We start from the raw sequence: 18,338 nt of genomic DNA on the forward strand, positions 1-18,338 counted from the left end.
ATGGTGACCCTGATGTGATGTGATTTCAGCGCATTTGAAGAAGGACACCCCGACGGGAGCACCCGGCTGGGGAATGGCTTGGCAGGACCGAGGTCCAGGACGGATTGGGTGGCAATCCGTGAAGATTTGAAGATTCGTTGCAACGGTCACCTGGTGGAGGTGAGCAGCCGGGGCAGGAGATGGGGCAGTCAGTGACTAAGGAAGAAAGTGCAATTGTTAAGCTCCTCCTGCATATTCTCTCTAAGAGAGGAATTAAGTATGATGAACAGACCCTCTGCAAGCTTTTCACCTGGTGCAGAGAGAATGGGTTCAAAGCTGAGCCCCACCTAGCATTCGATGTGGAGACGTGGGAGGATGTAGGGCGACAGCTCTGGGATCATATCGCTGACGGGGATAAGCAGGCCAGGGACCTTGCTACTACATGGCAGCTGGTCCTAGCTACCTTATCTGATATGAAAGCAGAAAGGAAAGTGGCTGTCGGAGCCATGGCAGCCTTTGCGAGCACTTCAGGGATGGGACCGCCATGCCATCGAAAACCGCTGCTGTTTGGAGATCCATCACCAACCCCCCTGCCCGTGCCCCCGCCCGCGCCTGCCGCGTCTACGTCGTCTGTGCCCCCACTTCCAGACCCCGCCGTCGAGCCTGAGGAACGGCACGGCTGGGTCCAGGACTTGTTGGATCACCTCGAAGAATTAGAGAAGGGGGCCGAGGAAGGAAAGGCGAATGAGACCAAGGAGACTTATGTTGCTGAGGGTTTGACAAAATCTGGGGGGGTGGTGCAGGGAAAAGCAGATTGCGATCCCCAAAATCACTGGAGAGAGATAAGACTATCACTAGCGGAGCAAGGAGCGCTGTCAGCATTTCCTGTGATAGTGGGCCCCCTGGGACAGGCAAACCAGTGGGGACCTTTGCAGTTTGATTTAGTGAAAGAGGCGTGTAAATCGGTACAGCGGCACGGCTTACACGGTCCACAGACTGTTTGTGAATCCATCTTTTAAAGTGGGGGTTGGAGAACTGAAATGCTTTAAGTGAGGACAGAAACTGTTATTAGGGCTATTATTTCTATTTGCTATGTTCGTCTGTGTTATGTGTTGTATCCTTTGTATAATGATGCTGACACGAGGTATGGTTGAAACTGCTATGAAAACATTATCTGTTTGGGTCCTTCGCTACAATAGATTGACCTCTACAGTTCACAGGGTGGCATGTATTGGAGGTGGAAATTTGTATGATCTGTAGAGTCATAAAACTGTTGTGCGAAATAGAATCCAGACCTTGAGAAAGAAGATGTTTGCCCGCCTGGGCTGAGTGATAAGGAGCGCGGAGGCGGCTGCTCAGCCAGGTTCATAGTCGACCTCCTCCAAAAGCAGTTGAAGGTGGCTGCTCGACCAGGCTTGTAGCCAACTTAACTGCAAACATCCTCTAAACTAGTTTGAAGGTCACACACCCAAGAAGGAGGAAGATGAGAAAGGCAGGACCCTCAGACTGATGGCTGGGACCCCTTACTGGTATGCACACCTGTGCATCCAGGAGGGAAGGTTATGTGACTGAAGGTGGAGTTTGTCCGCCCCCCGGCCTGCCTGCTGGTACGTACTGGCCCTACCTGGCAGGATGCACCGGGCATAAAAAGACAGTGCAGAGAGAGGGGGGGCAAGGCTCCTAACATCGAGGCCTAAGTTGTCTCCGCGGGGACGCCCGCCGAGTTAGGAGCCTGTCAGCAACCCTCTAATCCGCCAACTCGAGAGGATGTTCAGTCTCAGTATCCTGCCAACAAGTATTACCTCAAGAGTAATTATTCATACTTCGCTTCTTTAATGTGCTTTCACCTGAATAGAGGCTCACCGTAGCCACCTTGTTTTGTGTGATTAATGCCGAATCCCAAGCCCATTCGCAACCTAATTGGCGACGAGGATGGACTTTGGCAATTGAAACAGTGGAACTCCCTAGTGGAGTACACAGCTATATGAGGTCGTGTCGAGGCAGGGGTCTCGGACACCACGGACATGATCAATGTGATCAAGCAGTGCCAGTTTATTCAGGGTTCCAATCACGCTTATATGCAAGACTTCCCCGTACACGCGAGCGCTTCTTTACAATGATTGGTTAAGACCCCGCGTCTATGCATCTAACTATACAGTGTGATAGGCTAACTAACAGTGTCCACATGTCCTTACATTTAATGACCGTCCCCCTCTTCCTGTTTGTCTCAACTCTTTGACTCCTTATCTGATTGTCGGCCCAATTCCTTATCTTTTATTCAACAGTCTTTTCATCCTTTTCAGCTAGGTCTGGCGCCCTGGTGCCCCTCTGTCGACGCGGGGGTCTCGGACACCGCTCACACGACCAATGTGATCAAGCAGTGCCAGTTTATTCAGGGTTCCAATCGCGCTTATATGCAAGATTTCCCCGTACACGCGAGCGCTTCTTTACAATGATTGGTCAAGACCCCACGTCCATGCGACTAACTATACAGTGTGATAGGCTAACTAACAGAGGCTAACTAACAGTGCCCACGTGTCCTCACATTTAACGACCGTCTCCCTCTACCTGTTTGTCTTCAATTCTTTGACTCCTTATCTGATTGCTCCTTATCTTTTATTCAACAGTCTTTTCATCCTTTTAGCTAGGTCCGGCACCCTGGTGCTCCTCTGGCGCCCATCTGCCCTTTTGTCTAGGCCCAACACCTATCTGCCCTTTTCTCTAGGTTTGGCGCCTACCTGGCTTGCTCACAGCATGACCACTGGCCTTCAGGAATCCCACACCCCTCTGGCGCCCATCTGCCCTTTTATCTAGGTCTGGCACCTATCTGGCTTGCTCACAGCATGACCACTGGCCTTCAGAAATCCCACAATTCCCCCTTCTTGTTTTTGAGAGAGCCAGAATTCTTGATGGTTCACTCAAAATATGTCTTTGATTGCCTTGTCCACTGTCTGTCTCAGACACTTAATCAGGCAGGGAATGACAACCAAAATGCATAAGAAAATTAGCAGAATCATCAAACCTGTTTTGATCAGTGATTGTAGCCAGCCCACAATGCCCCAACCTTTGAATCAGTTGTCCAGCCATGACAGACCCTCATCCTCTGTCAATATAGCTGCAACATTTCATTTACCAGAGTACACACTCCTCCAGCCTGTGCGGTTAGGATATCAAGGGACATTCTCCTGTGTACACTGGTATGACATATTGAGTAGGCTATACGGATTCAGGTCTGGCCAGTTGCCTAAGGGAATACCTAACAGCGGTGCATTGAATTGATCTGCTGTCCCACAAAGCCAACAACTCTTGATTTGGTTATAATTAACAATCTGCCTAAAAAGCATAACATATCCATTAGCACTAAAAGCAGCATTAACCCCTCTAATAGCGTTAAAAGCAATACTACCTCCTAAAAGCTACAATATACAGATAATAACAGGAACACTTCTTCCTCCCATGTTGTTGTTCTGCAGGCTCACACTTTCCAAGCTACAGTTGCTTGCCTGCTACGCCTGATGTATGCGAGTTTGTTTCCAGCCAAGGTCTCACCCATTTTGCTGGCACCCACCTGGTTCCAGTATCTGTAATGACACAAGCATACCCTTTTCCCCAGGTTATCAAGTCCAAAGGTCCCATCCATTTTCCCGTGTTCCAGTCTCTCAACATCACCTTACACGGACCCGACTTTGCTTCTGTCAGGACTCCCTTTAGCCCAGCCCCGTGTTTGATCATCGGAGGGACTAGGGTGTCCTGGGGTAATCTCAAAAAATTTAAAACATATACTGCTTTTGCCAATCTCTCTGCAGGCATAATTCCCAATTCTTCCCCTTTTTGTTTTTTTGTAGCTGGCATTTCAGCGTTTGGTTCATACGTTCCACTATGTCATGGTCCTCAGGATGCAATGGTATAGTGAAAAAACAATCTTTTAAATCGATTATTAAGATGTCCCAATCATTTTGGAAGCTTCTCTATTTCCATTTCTATTTATGTTTGCATAGCTTCAATTTGGTTTCCTCCCCAGAAATTGCTTGGGATTTCCATATATTAAGGAGGCTTCCGCTTCAGTAGCAATTGAGGCTTTTACAATTTTTAAGGTCTGTTGCAGGTCCTTCCGTGCCAGTCGCGCTGGAGCTTGGCAGTCACATTCTTGTTTCCCATGCTGAAGTATTTCCCTAGTCTCTTTCCAAGGATACAAGTCAGAGTACGGCTCCCAGTCCTCCACTGGTGGGGGGGGGGCGCCATAGTCTGAGTTATTCCTGGCTTTCCCACTTTCAAATTCTGCACTTTCTTGTTGTGCTTATTCAGCCCTCTCTGCTGATATATATTACACAATAAAGATCTAAAGACCACAGACACAAACAGCACAAACACAATTTCTATCCAGTGGCACGACCTCACGTAGCTGTGCACTCCACTAGTGAGTTCCACTGGTTATTGGCAGGACACTGAGACTGAACATTCTCTCGAGTTGGCAGATTAGAGGGTTGCTGACAGGCTCCCAACTCGGCGGGCGTCCCCGCGGAGACAACTTAGGCCTCGATGTTAGGAGTCTCGCCTCCCCCCTCTCTCTGCACTGTCTGTTTATTCTCAGTGCATCCTGCCAGGTAGGGCCAGTACGTGCCAGCAGGCAGAGCGGGGGGTGAACAAACTCCACCTTCAGTCACATAACCTTCCCTCCTGGGTGCGCAGGTGCATATACCAGTAAGTGGTCCCAGCCGTCAGTCTGAGGGTCTTGCCTTTCTCATCTTCCTCCCTCTCGGGTGTTTGACCTTCAAACTAGTTTAGAGGATGTTTGCAGTTAAGTTGGCTACAAGCCCGGTCGAGCGGCCACCTTCATCGCTCAGCCCAGGCAGGCAGACATCTTCTTTCTCAAGATCTGGTTATGACTCTACAGATCATACAAATTTCCACCTTTCAACCATACCTCGTGTCAGCATCAATATACAAAGGGTACAACACATAATAGAGATGAACATGGCAAATAGAAATAATAGCCCTAATAACGGTTTCTGCCCTCACTTAAAGCATCACAATTCTCCAACCTCCACTTTAAAAGACAGATCAAATCCCCCTGCACCTCCTCCCTGGCTGTTTTCAAGCCCTCAGCAACATAAGTCTCCTTGATCTCATTCGCCTTTTCTTCCCTGGCCCCCTTTTCTAATTTTTCAAGGCGATCCAGCAAGTCCTCAGGTTCGCCGGCGGGGTCCGGAAGCGGGGGCACAGACGGTGCAGGTGCTGCAGGCGCATGTGGGGGGGTTTTGGCGATGGATCTCCAAACACCAGCGGTTTTCGGTGGCATGGTGTTCCCGGTCCTGAAGTGCTCGCAAAGGCTGCCGTGGCTCCGGCGGCCACTTTCCTTTCTGCTTTCATATCGGAAGTAGGCGACTCCGGGAGAGGAGAGTACGACACAGTCGACCTCTCTTCCTCCCCCACTGGACCCAGCGCGGGGGCCACAGGACCTGTGGGTCCTACAGGTACACTGCTCGCAGGTTCGGCAGGCTCACGATCCGTCGGTGGCCCTGTGATGTCCTTTGGGCAACGGGGGGACTCAGAACTCCCTCGCTTTCGCGGCTTGTCGGATGGTAATACTGGGTCCATGAACACCTCCTGAGAGGAGGTAGCCGCTTTTGTCGGCCCTCTCTCTGAACTTGGTGACATGGTAGCCACAAGCACCGCCGTCGCAGCAGCGCATTCGGCCTTCATTTCCTTTAATACCTGTCGTACCAACTGCCACCCAGTGGCTAATTTGACAGCATCTTTTGACCCCTTACTCACTTCTTCCCACAACTCTGACCAGATCCGGTCCCACGTGGGCATCTCGAAGGCCGCATTTACCAATGGGATCAAATCCCGCTCACGGGCCCATGTCAATAGTTTCTTGAGTAAGGCCTTATCATATTTTAGTCCTCTCGTAGAAAGGATATGTTGGAGGAGCTTAACCACTGCTTCTTCCTCAGAACTTAGCGTGGACCCCATCTCCTCCCTAGCCGCTCACCTGTCCTGAGTGAGATGCCAAATTTGTCTTTACGCCGGCGATTTTCCAGGCACCGGGGCAGCGCCTGTTTCGGCTGGATCCTCCCGCACCCTCGGATACCACCGCTGGTAAGCGCTCCTGGAAGCCTTCGGTGTGAGGGTCCCTGTTCGGGCGCCACTTGTCGACGCGGGGGTCTCAGACACTACGAACACGATCAATCTGATCAAGCAGTGCCAGTTTATTCAGGGTTCCAATCGCGCTTATATGCAAGACTTCCCCATACACGCGAGCGCTTCTTTACAATGATTGGTTAAGACCCCGCGTCTATGCATCTAACTATACAGTGTGATAGGCTAACTAACAGTGTCCACGTGTCCTTACATTTAATGACCGTCCCCCTCTTCCTGTTTGTCTCAACTCTTTGACTCCTTATCTGATTGTCGGCCCAATTCCTTATCTTTTATTCAACAGTCTTTTCATCTTTTTCAGTTAGGTCTGGCACCCTGGTGCCCCTCTGGTGCCCATCTACCCTTTTATCTAGGTCTGGCACCTATCTGGCTTGCTCACAGCATGACCACTGGCCTTCAGAAATCCCACAAGGTCGTGCCACTGGATAGAAACTGTGTTTGTGCTGTTAGTGTCTGTGGTCTTTAGGTCTTTATTGTGTAATATATATCAGCAGAGAGGGCTGAATAAGCACAACAAGAAAGTGCAGAATTTGAAAGCGGGAAAGCCAGGAATAACTCAGACTATGGCGCCTCCCCACCCCCCACCACCAGTGGAGGACTGGGAGCCGTACTCTGACTTGTATCCTTGGAAAGAGACTAGGGAAATACTTCAGCATGGGAAACAAGAATGAAGCGACGGCCAAGCTCCAGTGCGACTGTCACGGAAGGACCGGCAAGGGTCCTTACAAATTGTAAAAGCCTCAAATGCTACTGGAGTGAAGGCCTCCTTAGTGTATGGAAATCCCAGGCAATTTCTGGGGAGGAAACCAAATTGAAGCTGTGCAAACATAAATAGAAATGGAAATAGAGAACCTCCCACAATGATTGGGACATCTTAATAATCGATTTAAAAGATTATTTCTTTACCATACCATTGCATCCTGAGGATCATAAAAAATTCACGTTTTCTGTACCCTCCGTTAACAAACAAGCCTCTATGCAGTGATATCATTCGGTAAGAAAAATTCGCCCACCATTCGCTTCCCCAGGATATGAAAAATTCGCCCACACTGTGCCAGCTCTATGTCTCGTGGGCATTAACTCCCATCCGTCAGATACGCCCTGAACTACTGATCTACCATTATATGGACGATATCTTAGTAGCCGGAAAGCATCTGGAGGCAGAAAGTCTGCTGGCAGAGACGGAAAAGATCCTAGGAGAGGGAGGTCTACAGATAGCGCCAGAGAAAGTACAACGGCAGCCATCTTGGTAGTACCTGGGCTGGGAGATTACCAGAACAGTTGTTAGGCCACAAAAGCTCTTTCCACAAATGGATGTCACTAGCCTAAACGATGTGCAGAAGCTCCTGGGCGATATTAATTGGGTACACTCGGTCTGCGGTATTTCCAATGCGGAAATAGAACCCCTCGTACAACTCCTTCGTGGGGGGGGGGGGGGGGGGGGGCAGGGCGTGAGCTTTGCCCTGAAGCAAAACTGACACTACAAAAGGTATCCGAAAGGATAACAACTGCATATGCCAGTCACTGGGACCCTGATAAACTGGTGGGTTTGCTCTTGATAAACCACAACCACTACCCACTGATGCTATTGATGCAATGGTTTGAGGATAGAGATCTCCTTCATACACTCTAGTGGATTTTTTTGCCTATTCAACCCAAGCATACGGTGACAATTCGTTTAGAAGCTTTTGCACAGCTGATAATGAAAGGACGATCTTGGGCAGTGGAAATAGCAGGATTTGAACCCAGTTTTATCGTTGTGCCATTAGCTGCAGAATACCTAGAGTGGGCTTTACAGAACTCTGTGCCACTTCAAGTTGCCCTCTTGGCCTATCCAGGGCAGGTTAGGGTCCACCTGTGTTCCAGATGGGCTCAGGATTCGGCAATAATCACGCCAGAATGAGGTGACTACATCAAGCATTTATTCAGGTGAAAGTACATAAAAGAAGCAAAGTATGGATAACTACTCATGAGGTGATACCTGCCGATCTGGGCCCGAAGATCCTCTCGAGCTGGCAGATCAGAGAGTTGCTGACTGGCTCCCAGGGAGACAGCGTAGGCCTCAAAGTCAGGAGTTTCTTCTCCCCCGCCCCGCTCTCTCCGCACTGTCCACTTTTATGCCCAGTGCATCCTGGCACGTAGGGTCAGTATGACCCAGAAGGCAGGCCGGGGGAGGTGGACAAACTCTGCCTCTAGTTGTGCCACTCTCCCCCCGGGGTGCGCAGGCGCTCATACCAGTCGGGGGTCCCAGCCCTCAATTCGAGGGTCCTGCCTTCCTCCTCTTCTTCCTCATTTCTGGGAGTTTGACCTCCAAAGCTAGTTTGGAGGACATCTGCGGTTAAGTTGGCTACAGGCCCAGCCGAGCAGCCGGCTTCAACAGGTTTTCGGAGGGGACTGCCTGTGAACTGGTCTGAGCAGCTGCATCCCTGCTCCTTATCGCTCAGCCTAGGCAGGCAAACATCTTCTTTCCCAAGGTCTGGCCTCTTCTTCTCACAGGAGATTTTTATGACTCTACAGATCACAGAAATTTCCATCTCCAATACAACCTGGCACCACATTGTTTTATGGCCGTGGTCAAACTTGGACAGTTCGAGGAGTGCCCTCCTCGGCGATCCCCAACGCTGGTTAAGGGAGCGACCGTGTTTACAAACGCCGGAGGGAGATCACAGAAGTCAGCATTCACCTGGAAAGAGGGAGACGTCTGAAAGGAGGTGGTGCTATCGGACTTTAGTGGTTCCACTCAATAACTAGAATTACGTGCTGTCTTCATGGCTTTTCAGCGCTGGCCGGATCAGGCCCTGAATGTGGTTTGTGACTCTGTGACTCCCTGTATGTAGTAGGTATTGTTCAACGCATGGAACGCGCAATTGTGAAAGAAGTTAGCGATGCAGCTCTGTTTGCCCTCTTTAAAACACTCTGGCTCACGCTCGACATACGAGAGGCACCATATTTTATTACACATATTCAGAGTCACACAAATTTGTCAGGTGATCTGTCCGAGGGAAACCAACGGGCAGATCGGCTGGTAGCTCCAGCATGGACAGGCTCCACGCCGGATAAGTTTCAACAGGCTCAGCATTCCCATCAATTTTTCCATCAGTCTGCCAAGGCGCTACGATGACAGTTTAACCTGACAGATGCTGCGGCATGAGGGATTATACAAACTTGCCCTGATTGTCAGCAATTCACGAGTGGCCGCCCGACTGGGGTGAATCCCAGAGGTACCGGTCCGTTGGAACTGTGGCAAATGGACGTTACCCATATACCAGAGTTCGGCAGACTAAAATATGTCCATGTGTCGGTTGACTGTTTTTCTATGGCCGTCTGGGCCACGGCACAGACGGGTGAATCCAGCAAATATATCCAACACTGCATGTGGGTGGCTATGGCAGCATTGGGGGTCCCACAAAGGGTAAAAACTCATAATGGGTCTGGCTATGTCACACGAGGGACACAAGAGTTTTTTCATCTTTGGGGCATAGAGGATGTTATGGGCATTCCACACTCCCCTACTGGGCAGGCCATAGTGGAACGTATGAACCAAATGCTGAAATGCCAGTTACAAAAAACAAAAAGGGGGAGAATTGGGAATTATGCCTGCAGAGAGATTGGCAAAAGCAGTATATGTTTTAATTTCTTTGAGATTACCCCAGGACAGCCTAGTCCCTCCGATGGTCAAACACAGGGCTGGGCTAAAGGGAGCCCTGACAGAAGTAAAATTGGGCCCGTGTAAGGTGATGCTGAGAGACTGGAACACGGGAAAATGGATGGGACCTTCGGACTTGATAACCTGGGGAAAAGGGTATGCTTGTGTCGTTACAGATACGGGAACCAGGTGGGTACCAGTGAAGTGGGCGAGACCTTGGCTGGAAGCAAACTCGGATACATCAGGTGTAGCAGGCAAGCAACCGGTACCCTAGCTGTGGAAAGTGTGAGCCTGCAGAACAACAACATGGGAGGAAGAGGTGTTACTGTTGTTATTAGCTGTATATTGTGGCTTTTAGGAGGTAATGTTGCTTTTAACGCTATTATAGGGGCTGATGCTGCTTTTAACACTAATGGATATGTTATGCTTCTTAAGCGGATTGTTAATTATACCCAAATTAAGAGTTGATGGTTTTGTGGGACAGCAGATCAATTTGATGCACTAGTGTTAGGTATTCCTTTAAGCAACTGGCCAGACCTGAATCCATATAGCTTACTCAATACGTCATATCAGTGTACACAGGAGAATGTCGCAATGGAAGGAACGCCTTGTACACTTCAATTGGTTAGTAACACGGTGCCTTATATATATTATAACTTATCAGGCCTGAACCTAGGCACCTTTCAAAACAAAACAGGCCATTGGACGACCATAAAGCTTAAATTGACCCATAGCGGGGATATAAATTCTGCAAGTAGCTATTCTGTGGGAGTAGGAGACCAACACTGGGCTGACTATTTATGGGGAAGAGCCACCACGAATACATATCTAAGAATAAATGCAACCTGCAACTTGCCAGGGGGTCACTGGTGGCTGTGCGGAGACCAAGTTGCCCGAAAACAGCTCCCAGGCAACTGGTCAGGAGAATGTACTATGGGAGTTTTAGCCCCTCCGCTAACAGTATTTAACCATTCAGACATGAGGGGAATAGTAAGGGGCCTTTGGGGAAAGTCTAGAACCAAACAAGAGATTGGTAATCCCCTAATAAGATACAATACCAGGTTCCATAGCTTTGTTAGGGCGCTTTTGCCAACCCTTGGTATTGTTCAATTAAAGAGGGCAATTCTGAATATTTCAGGTGAAATGGAAATCATTGCTAACAGAACAGCAGAAGCAATTTTTGGATTGCAAACAGAGGTGGATTTCCTGAGAAAAATAGTCTTACAAAATCGAAGGGCCCTTGACATCCTAACCGCGCTGGCTGGAGGAGTATGTACCCTGATAAATGAAACGTTGCAGCTATATTGATCAGTCTGGCAAAATACTCATGGATGTCCAAGACATTTGGGATCACGCAAAGATTTTGCATAAAGTTACAGAGGATGAGGGTCTGTCATGGTTGGACAATTTATTAAGTGGATGGGGAATTTCGGGATGGTTTCGCTCGTTAATCAGAAGTGTTGGGATGGTGTTGTTGATTCTATGTTGTATTCCACTAGTTGTGCCTTGTTTATTGAAATGTGTATCCAATATGATTGAGAATGCTGTAAAGAAGGTTTGGCTGGTTCAAGAACAAAAAGGGGGAATTGTGGGAGGATATCTAAGTAACAGAGGCTTCCTGGTGGAAGACAGATACGAAGAGCCGGACTAGGACCAAGGCGAAAAGATCATGGGAAAGTCACCACCTAGAAGAACAGAGAAGTAGGAGAGGAAGAAACTGTAAACAAGCTTATCAGTGCAGAATAGAGGACTGTGTGCGGGCCAATCATGTAAACGTGTGCCCCAATATCTACAACCAACCAAGTACGGTAGAAGACTCATGGACAGTAGTATGTAACCAATCGCAATGTAAGCATATGCGTGGCTAGATGACTTAGCAGAAATGTAGTAGATAAATAGAGTGCTGTAATGCAGAATAAAGCGATTTCTGTTTGACTCATATTGAAGCCTTCAGGAATCGTGTCCGGCCTCCCGCAAAAGGCAAACTAAGGAAGGAGGAAGGGGAGTAAGATCTAGAAAGGAAGAAGGAAGAGGAGAGAGGGAAGATTCCATCATAACTTCTGGATCAGTTGACAGGCTGAACCCCTTTCCTCCCCTTGGGTCAGGACACTGCCTGAGGAGACTCCTCAAGACTGAGAGCCCTCTCCCATCTTCTGGGTGAGTGATGATTGCACATTTGTACACTAGGCACTAGCTAAGGACCCCACGCTGTAGTAGAGAATTTCCTGTACTGACAACTGAAACCTGTTTTCCACATGTTGCATTTGAATAAATTGTGCTATTTGTGAACCCAACCACTTGTTTTGAAGGCAATCTGACCTACAGTCGACAGACTGTGGGTGAATCCTATACGGCCAGAGTCGAGCTTATAGTGGATCACACTATTGGGGAACCCGATTCGCTCCTAGGAAGGCAATGGGACCGACGGTCAGCAGGCTGTGGGTGAATCCGATACTGCCAGAGTTGGGCATGTAGCTAACACAGCATTTGATATCACTATTAAGAGATGAGTCCAGCTGCTCCCAGTCCCTCTAACCTTTGAGGATCGTCTGGAATGCAAGGGGATTCATCTCTTACCAAATTTGCCCCCCCCATCAAACTGCAACGCTTCCCTATAAAAAGTGAGAGATCTTTATTTTTGGCTAGCGAGTCATTAGGAGACCATGCAATCCTAGCACTGTTTGAAAGTTAGGAGAGTAAACATGTAATAGGGAATTTAAACACACCCCTTTATTTGAGTCATTTCTCTTTGATTTGAGCTAAGCTCAGAGATGTCTCCTTAGCACTTTTTTTTTTAACAGGACTCTACTGTAATATACCATTTTGTTAAGAAGTGTGACAAGATGAGGTAAGAAACTTTGCAGGAAGATTACTGATCCTTATATGCCCTTGAAAAGACATGAGAATTATAGGCTTACCATAAACAAATTAAATGTGAAAGCTACTTCAAAAAGAAGCTTAGCTAAATCACAAACATGAATATTGTTTCATAACAAGCAAAGAATTCCCCTACCATAGTTTCTTCACTACAGGAAACCCTGAATAGTCTAGGTATGAGCCATGCATCTCCTTATTCAGATACAAAATTGCAGCATGTAATGCAATTTGTATAGAAAGGGATTGTCTGATAGGAGACACAATTACTTTGGAATTATTCACATTAATAACCTAGGATAAGAAGAACATTATGTATCCTGGACAGATTAATGCTCAAATGTAGACAGAAATTTCTGCTAAAAGCCACAGTACTTATATACACTGTAAAGATGGAAGGTTTTCTCTGGAATGACAGCATAACTACAAATATATAAAATTTATAAGAATTTGGGTGATCTTCAGAAATGAAGTAATAGAAACGTTATAATACAAAGTGTGAAAGCATGCACATAAGGACTAAAAAAAGATGGTAGATATCAGTGATTGGAAATAAGAGGGGGAGAAAATATTTCACACTAGGTGACTAAGAAGCCATAGAAAAGTTAAATATAAACATTGAATAAACCAGGGAAGATACTTTCAAGTGAGATAAAAAAGTATGACTGTAATAAAAAGAGGCTTATGTATTCTCATGAATATTCTGAGATGGCCAAAATATCAATAGAGCTTTGGTCACTGATATGTTTGAAAAGGAAAGTGATACAGAAAATAATTAGGGGGTAGATCGGGAAAGGGACATACCATCTTTAAACTCCTCTTGACTAGAGGAAAAAGTTATTTTTAATAGCTCTAAATAACAAAATTCCTTCCACTTTCTTAGGAGACTGTTCCACAACTGACAGTATTGACAATATAATCCACAATATTTTATGGAATAGAAAATACTTCAGGAAGCATTTCTCCCCCAATATTGTTGGTTAAAATCTTCAGCTTCGGACATGATAAAATATACTAAAGCCAGCACCGAGTCACATTATTGGCCCATCTGACAAAGTATCCTGTCTCTACTGGCCACTGTTTCCAACACTGCAAAGGCAGGCACTATGGAAAGAGTATAAGAAACAGAACAACCAGCTGGTTACAGACTTAACAAATCACATTTATTTTGATGGATACCAGAGGATGATACCTGCAGTATCCTGGCCTCTCTGGATCTGCACTCAAACTAGAAGACAGCATCTGTATATACTAAAAAACCCCAAGCCTAAACCTCAAACAAACTTATCAAAAGCTCCCAATTCTTCCACTCACAAAGACATAGTTACAAATTCATATAATTTCTGAATAGTATTTCTCTTTGTCTCATAATTGTGCAGGCGTTACCAAGGATATTGAAATTTTTACATTGATTAGAACAAGTGAAATAAAGCTAAGCTATGCCAAAAAAGTTGCATATTACAACAAGCAATTAATAGTGGTGGCAAACTGCATACAAGAAGCATTCATTGTAAAATAGCTAGACAAAAATGATCAAGTCGAATAAAACAGTATATTTCAAAAACTGTCTTACAAGCACACTGATCTGTTACTTTTCTAATTCCCTTTTTACTGGCTGAACAATCTCTTCATTTACACACAAATTACAAACTGATATACATAAATATTTTAAATTATCTCTATATTCTGTCTGTATCAGTTGAATTAGCATTTATAAATCCACTCAGCCATCTTTCTAATGACATGGATGTCTTTTAAATTGCTTCAACAAAACATCTGTAGGTTGCATAATTCTGAGATCAAATTTGCACAAGATTCCAAACCAAGTACCAGAAAATAGAGAATTAATTTTAACTTCTGCTGGATACTGGAAACTTCACATGCACCCACAGAAAATCACCACCAGATCTTTAGTTCAGTCAGCAAAACTTTGTTTACACACTTCCCGAAATATGCAGTCCAATGCCTGCAAAATGCAAAAATTCATTGCCTCTGTACAGAAGTATAGGAAAAAAAAATGTAGAAAGAGCATTTTGCACATTTCATGGTGGAAAGGTAAGGAGAACTGAACGGCTTTATTTTATTCACTAAATACTATGAAATGACTTAAATGATGTCTCAGAAGTACAATATTCTGAAAATGTATGGTATACAGATATGGAAAGAGAAAACATAAGGAGTGCCTTAGTCTGACAGTGTGGTTCCTCCTATATAAATGACTAACACAGGAATTTGTGAGAGACCACAAATCTTTCTGCAAGCATAATATCATACTTGCAGTGTCTCTGTCCAATTCTGGAGAGGTGATCTGTGCAGTGTCACTCTGTGAGAGTGACACTGATCTGTCACCACAGAGCTCCCAGGACGCAGGACCAAACTGGGGAGCGTGAGGGACAGCGGGCACAGGTAATGACCAGGTGATGGAGGATGTGCTTGTCAGAAGGTCCCTTCCCTGACTCTCGCCCCTTGGGGCCGTTACCACCTTCTGCATGGTCAGCAGAAGGAGGCTGATCTGCTATTCCCCAAGAGCATCCAGACAGAAATCACCTGCTGTCTTTAACATCCCCCTCCAGAAAATCTGCTCCTGAGTATAACCAGAACATATCTGCTTGCAATTACCTCTTAAGCAATACTCAAATCCTTAAAAGAAAGCCCATGTTGAAACTTTATTCATCCAATAAGGTAAGGTTGTAAGACATAAATTGTGGGAAACTGTGGGAACGGTGAGTGTTAGGAGTGAGAAACTGTGAAAGTCAGGAATAACAGATTAGCAGATAGAGAAATCTAAAACACAGGCTGGACGCACCAATCTCTGGTTGGTTACCTGTTGTCCGTTAGCAGGATTGGACCCAGATAGCAATAGAGTCAAGGAATTGGCTGGAGGGAGTGTGTGGACAGCATGTGGACAGTGCATGCTTACATACTCGGAGAATATATGTTTGGTCTAATGCTCAATAAAATGGCTTCTGGCTTCTGGCTTCTGGTCCTAAACCTTAAGTCCCTGCTCCTTCAATGCTCCCACAAATGGTGCCCGAACAGAGACAGATAGGCGAACAGGGAAGATAGATTGTGCAATGGAGAAAACTCGACAGGACAGACGAAGGACAACATTTATGCGGCCGCAACTGATAAACGGTAACAAATCTCTGAACCACTGGGGAGTGCGAGCCTCAGAAGCTCTAGCACTCAGGAGTGCAAGCCTTGGAAGCTCTGGCATGGGGGAGTGCGAGCCTCGGAAGTTCTGGCACTGGGGAGTGTGAGCCTCGGAAGCTCTGGCACTGGGGAGTGTGAGCCTTGGAAGCTCTGGCACTGGGAAGTGGGAGCCTAGCTGTCGAGGACGATGGGGGGATCCATGACAAAGGATCAGGAAAAGTTGCTGCAGACTATGCAGCATGTTTTAGACAGGTCTGGGAGAGGTCAGGATATCCAAACCGGGGATTTGATTTGTCTTTTAAAATGGGGATTAAATAATCGTAACACTTTAAGTGAGACAACAATATGCGATCCTGGGGCTTGGGACTATTTTGGTGCAGTTTTGTGGGACTGGGCTACCCAGGGGACTTCACGGCATCATCACTGTTGCGCTCGTGGCGCATTGTATGTGAGGCATTGCGAGAATATGTGGGTACATCAGAAACCTCCCCCACTCCCTCTGAGTGATTCAAAACCTCCACCTTTGCTATCTTTGGTATCTTTGCCACCTTTGCGGAGGACTGCTATCCACCAATGTATACTTATCCGCCCCTCCCAGCCTCGGGTCTCCATACGCAGCCTCCCCTCCCCCCGGACGGGGGATTGCAGGAGGTTGTGGTGCCACCACCCGTGGAGTGGGGCAGGGATAGTAAAACGGAAAGAACTGAGAATCCGTGGGTGATGGTTAGGCGTGAGGCATTGCAGGACGGTGATTTTGATATAGGAAAGGCAGCAGGGCAGGAACTGGAAGATAACTCAAACATGCTTGCTCGGATGCTTGCCGGGGCTTATGCGTCTCTTGCCACAGCGTGGTCGGCAATGGGTTCCGGGGCTTGCTATGTGTGCGGACAGATGGGTCACTTGAAGCGAGACTGTCCGCGCGATGTAAACCACCTGCGGCACCGGGACCCATTACACACATCAATGCCGCTCTTTAACTCGTGGAGATGGGCGAATTTTGCCTAAGGCGGGAAACGGGAAGCGCAGCGTGGGGGGTGCTCGTGTGAGGAAACCCCTCATCCGAAAAGCACGGAATATATGCTCAAGTCTCGGCACCATGTCCACCCCAAAAGGTGCGTACCGGGGATCCGATAGCCCAGGTCTATTGGCTGACCCAGATACAAGTGAAACAGCGACCAATGTGGTCTGCCCAGCTGACAGCTGGGGTGGCCAAGTGCACAATCCCGGGTTTAATAGACAGTGGGGCTGATGCAACTATTATTGCGCAGAAAGATTGGCCGCCAACATGGCCGACCCAAGCTACGCCCCTGGAAGTCACGGGGGTGGCAGGCGCGGTAGCTCCGCGCATCAGCTCCCGCTCGAGTTTGATTGAAGGTCCCGAGGGGCAGGTAGCAACTCCCCCCTATATCCTGCCTGTTCCTGTAACCCTCTGGGGTCAGGATGTTCTCGGCTAATGGGGAGCGGCACTGCGTTTTCCCTAGGGGCCGCTGAGCGCAGCTGACTCCCGCCGTCATGTGGCTCACGGACAAGCCAGTGTGGGTGGATCAGTGGCCCCTCCCTGCGGAGAAGCTGCACCACCTTCGCGAACTTGTCGCGGACCAACTGCGTCAAGGCCACCTTTGGCCGTCCACCAGCCCATGGAACACACCAGTGTTTGTCATCAAAAAGAAAAGTGGGAAATGGCGATTATTACAAGATTTATGTAAAATTAATGAAGCCATGGAAGATATGGGAGCCCTACAGCCAGGGTTGTCATCCCCAACCATGATTCCAGCAGATTGGTGAATAAAAATAATGGATCTGAAAGACTGTTTTTACACAATCCCATTGAATCCTAATGACTCAGACAAATTTGCTTTTTCCGTACCAAGTGTAAATGTAGTGGAACCTCACCAACGGTATCAGTGGACAGTACTGCCGCAGGGCATGAAGAATAGTCCCACCCTGTGTCAGTGGTTCGTGGCAAAAGCATTGAGCCCTGTGTGGGTACAGTACAAGGTTGTGATTATTTATCACTACATGGATGACATTCTAATTGCCTGCAGCACAGCTACGGAGCTAGAGACTGCTATGAACACAATGATGAAGGAAGTGACTCAAGCAGGCCTAGTGGTTGCTCCTGAAAAGGTTCAAGACGCAGCACCATGGCAATATCTGGGGTGGACAATTACCAATTGAGAAGTGTGGCCTCAGAAATTGCACATATTTCAAAAAATCAGAAACCTCAATGACTTACAAAAAGTGCTTGGGGCCATCAATTGGGCCCGCCCCACCATTGGAGTGACAACCAAACAACTGAGTCCATTATTCAAACTGCTAAAAGGAAACTCAGATCCAGCCTCCCCACGAGAATTAACAGCAGAAGTGGAGAAGAGTTTATGAATAGTCAAAGAGGCGTTGCAACAATGACAAGCTCATAGAGTCTGCCCAGAATTAGGTGTGGACTTAATGATCCTGCAGGGACTCAGACAACCCATTGGCTTGATTGGACAGCAAGGGAAGCAGCCAACAAAACATGTAAGAA

This window comes from Tinamus guttatus, unplaced genomic scaffold, assembly GCF_059628265.1.
Source record: "Tinamus guttatus ecotype Peru unplaced genomic scaffold, ASM5962826v1 Tinamus_guttatus_pri_ptg000078l, whole genome shotgun sequence".
Classification (NCBI taxonomy): domain Eukaryota; kingdom Metazoa; phylum Chordata; class Aves; order Tinamiformes; family Tinamidae; genus Tinamus; species Tinamus guttatus.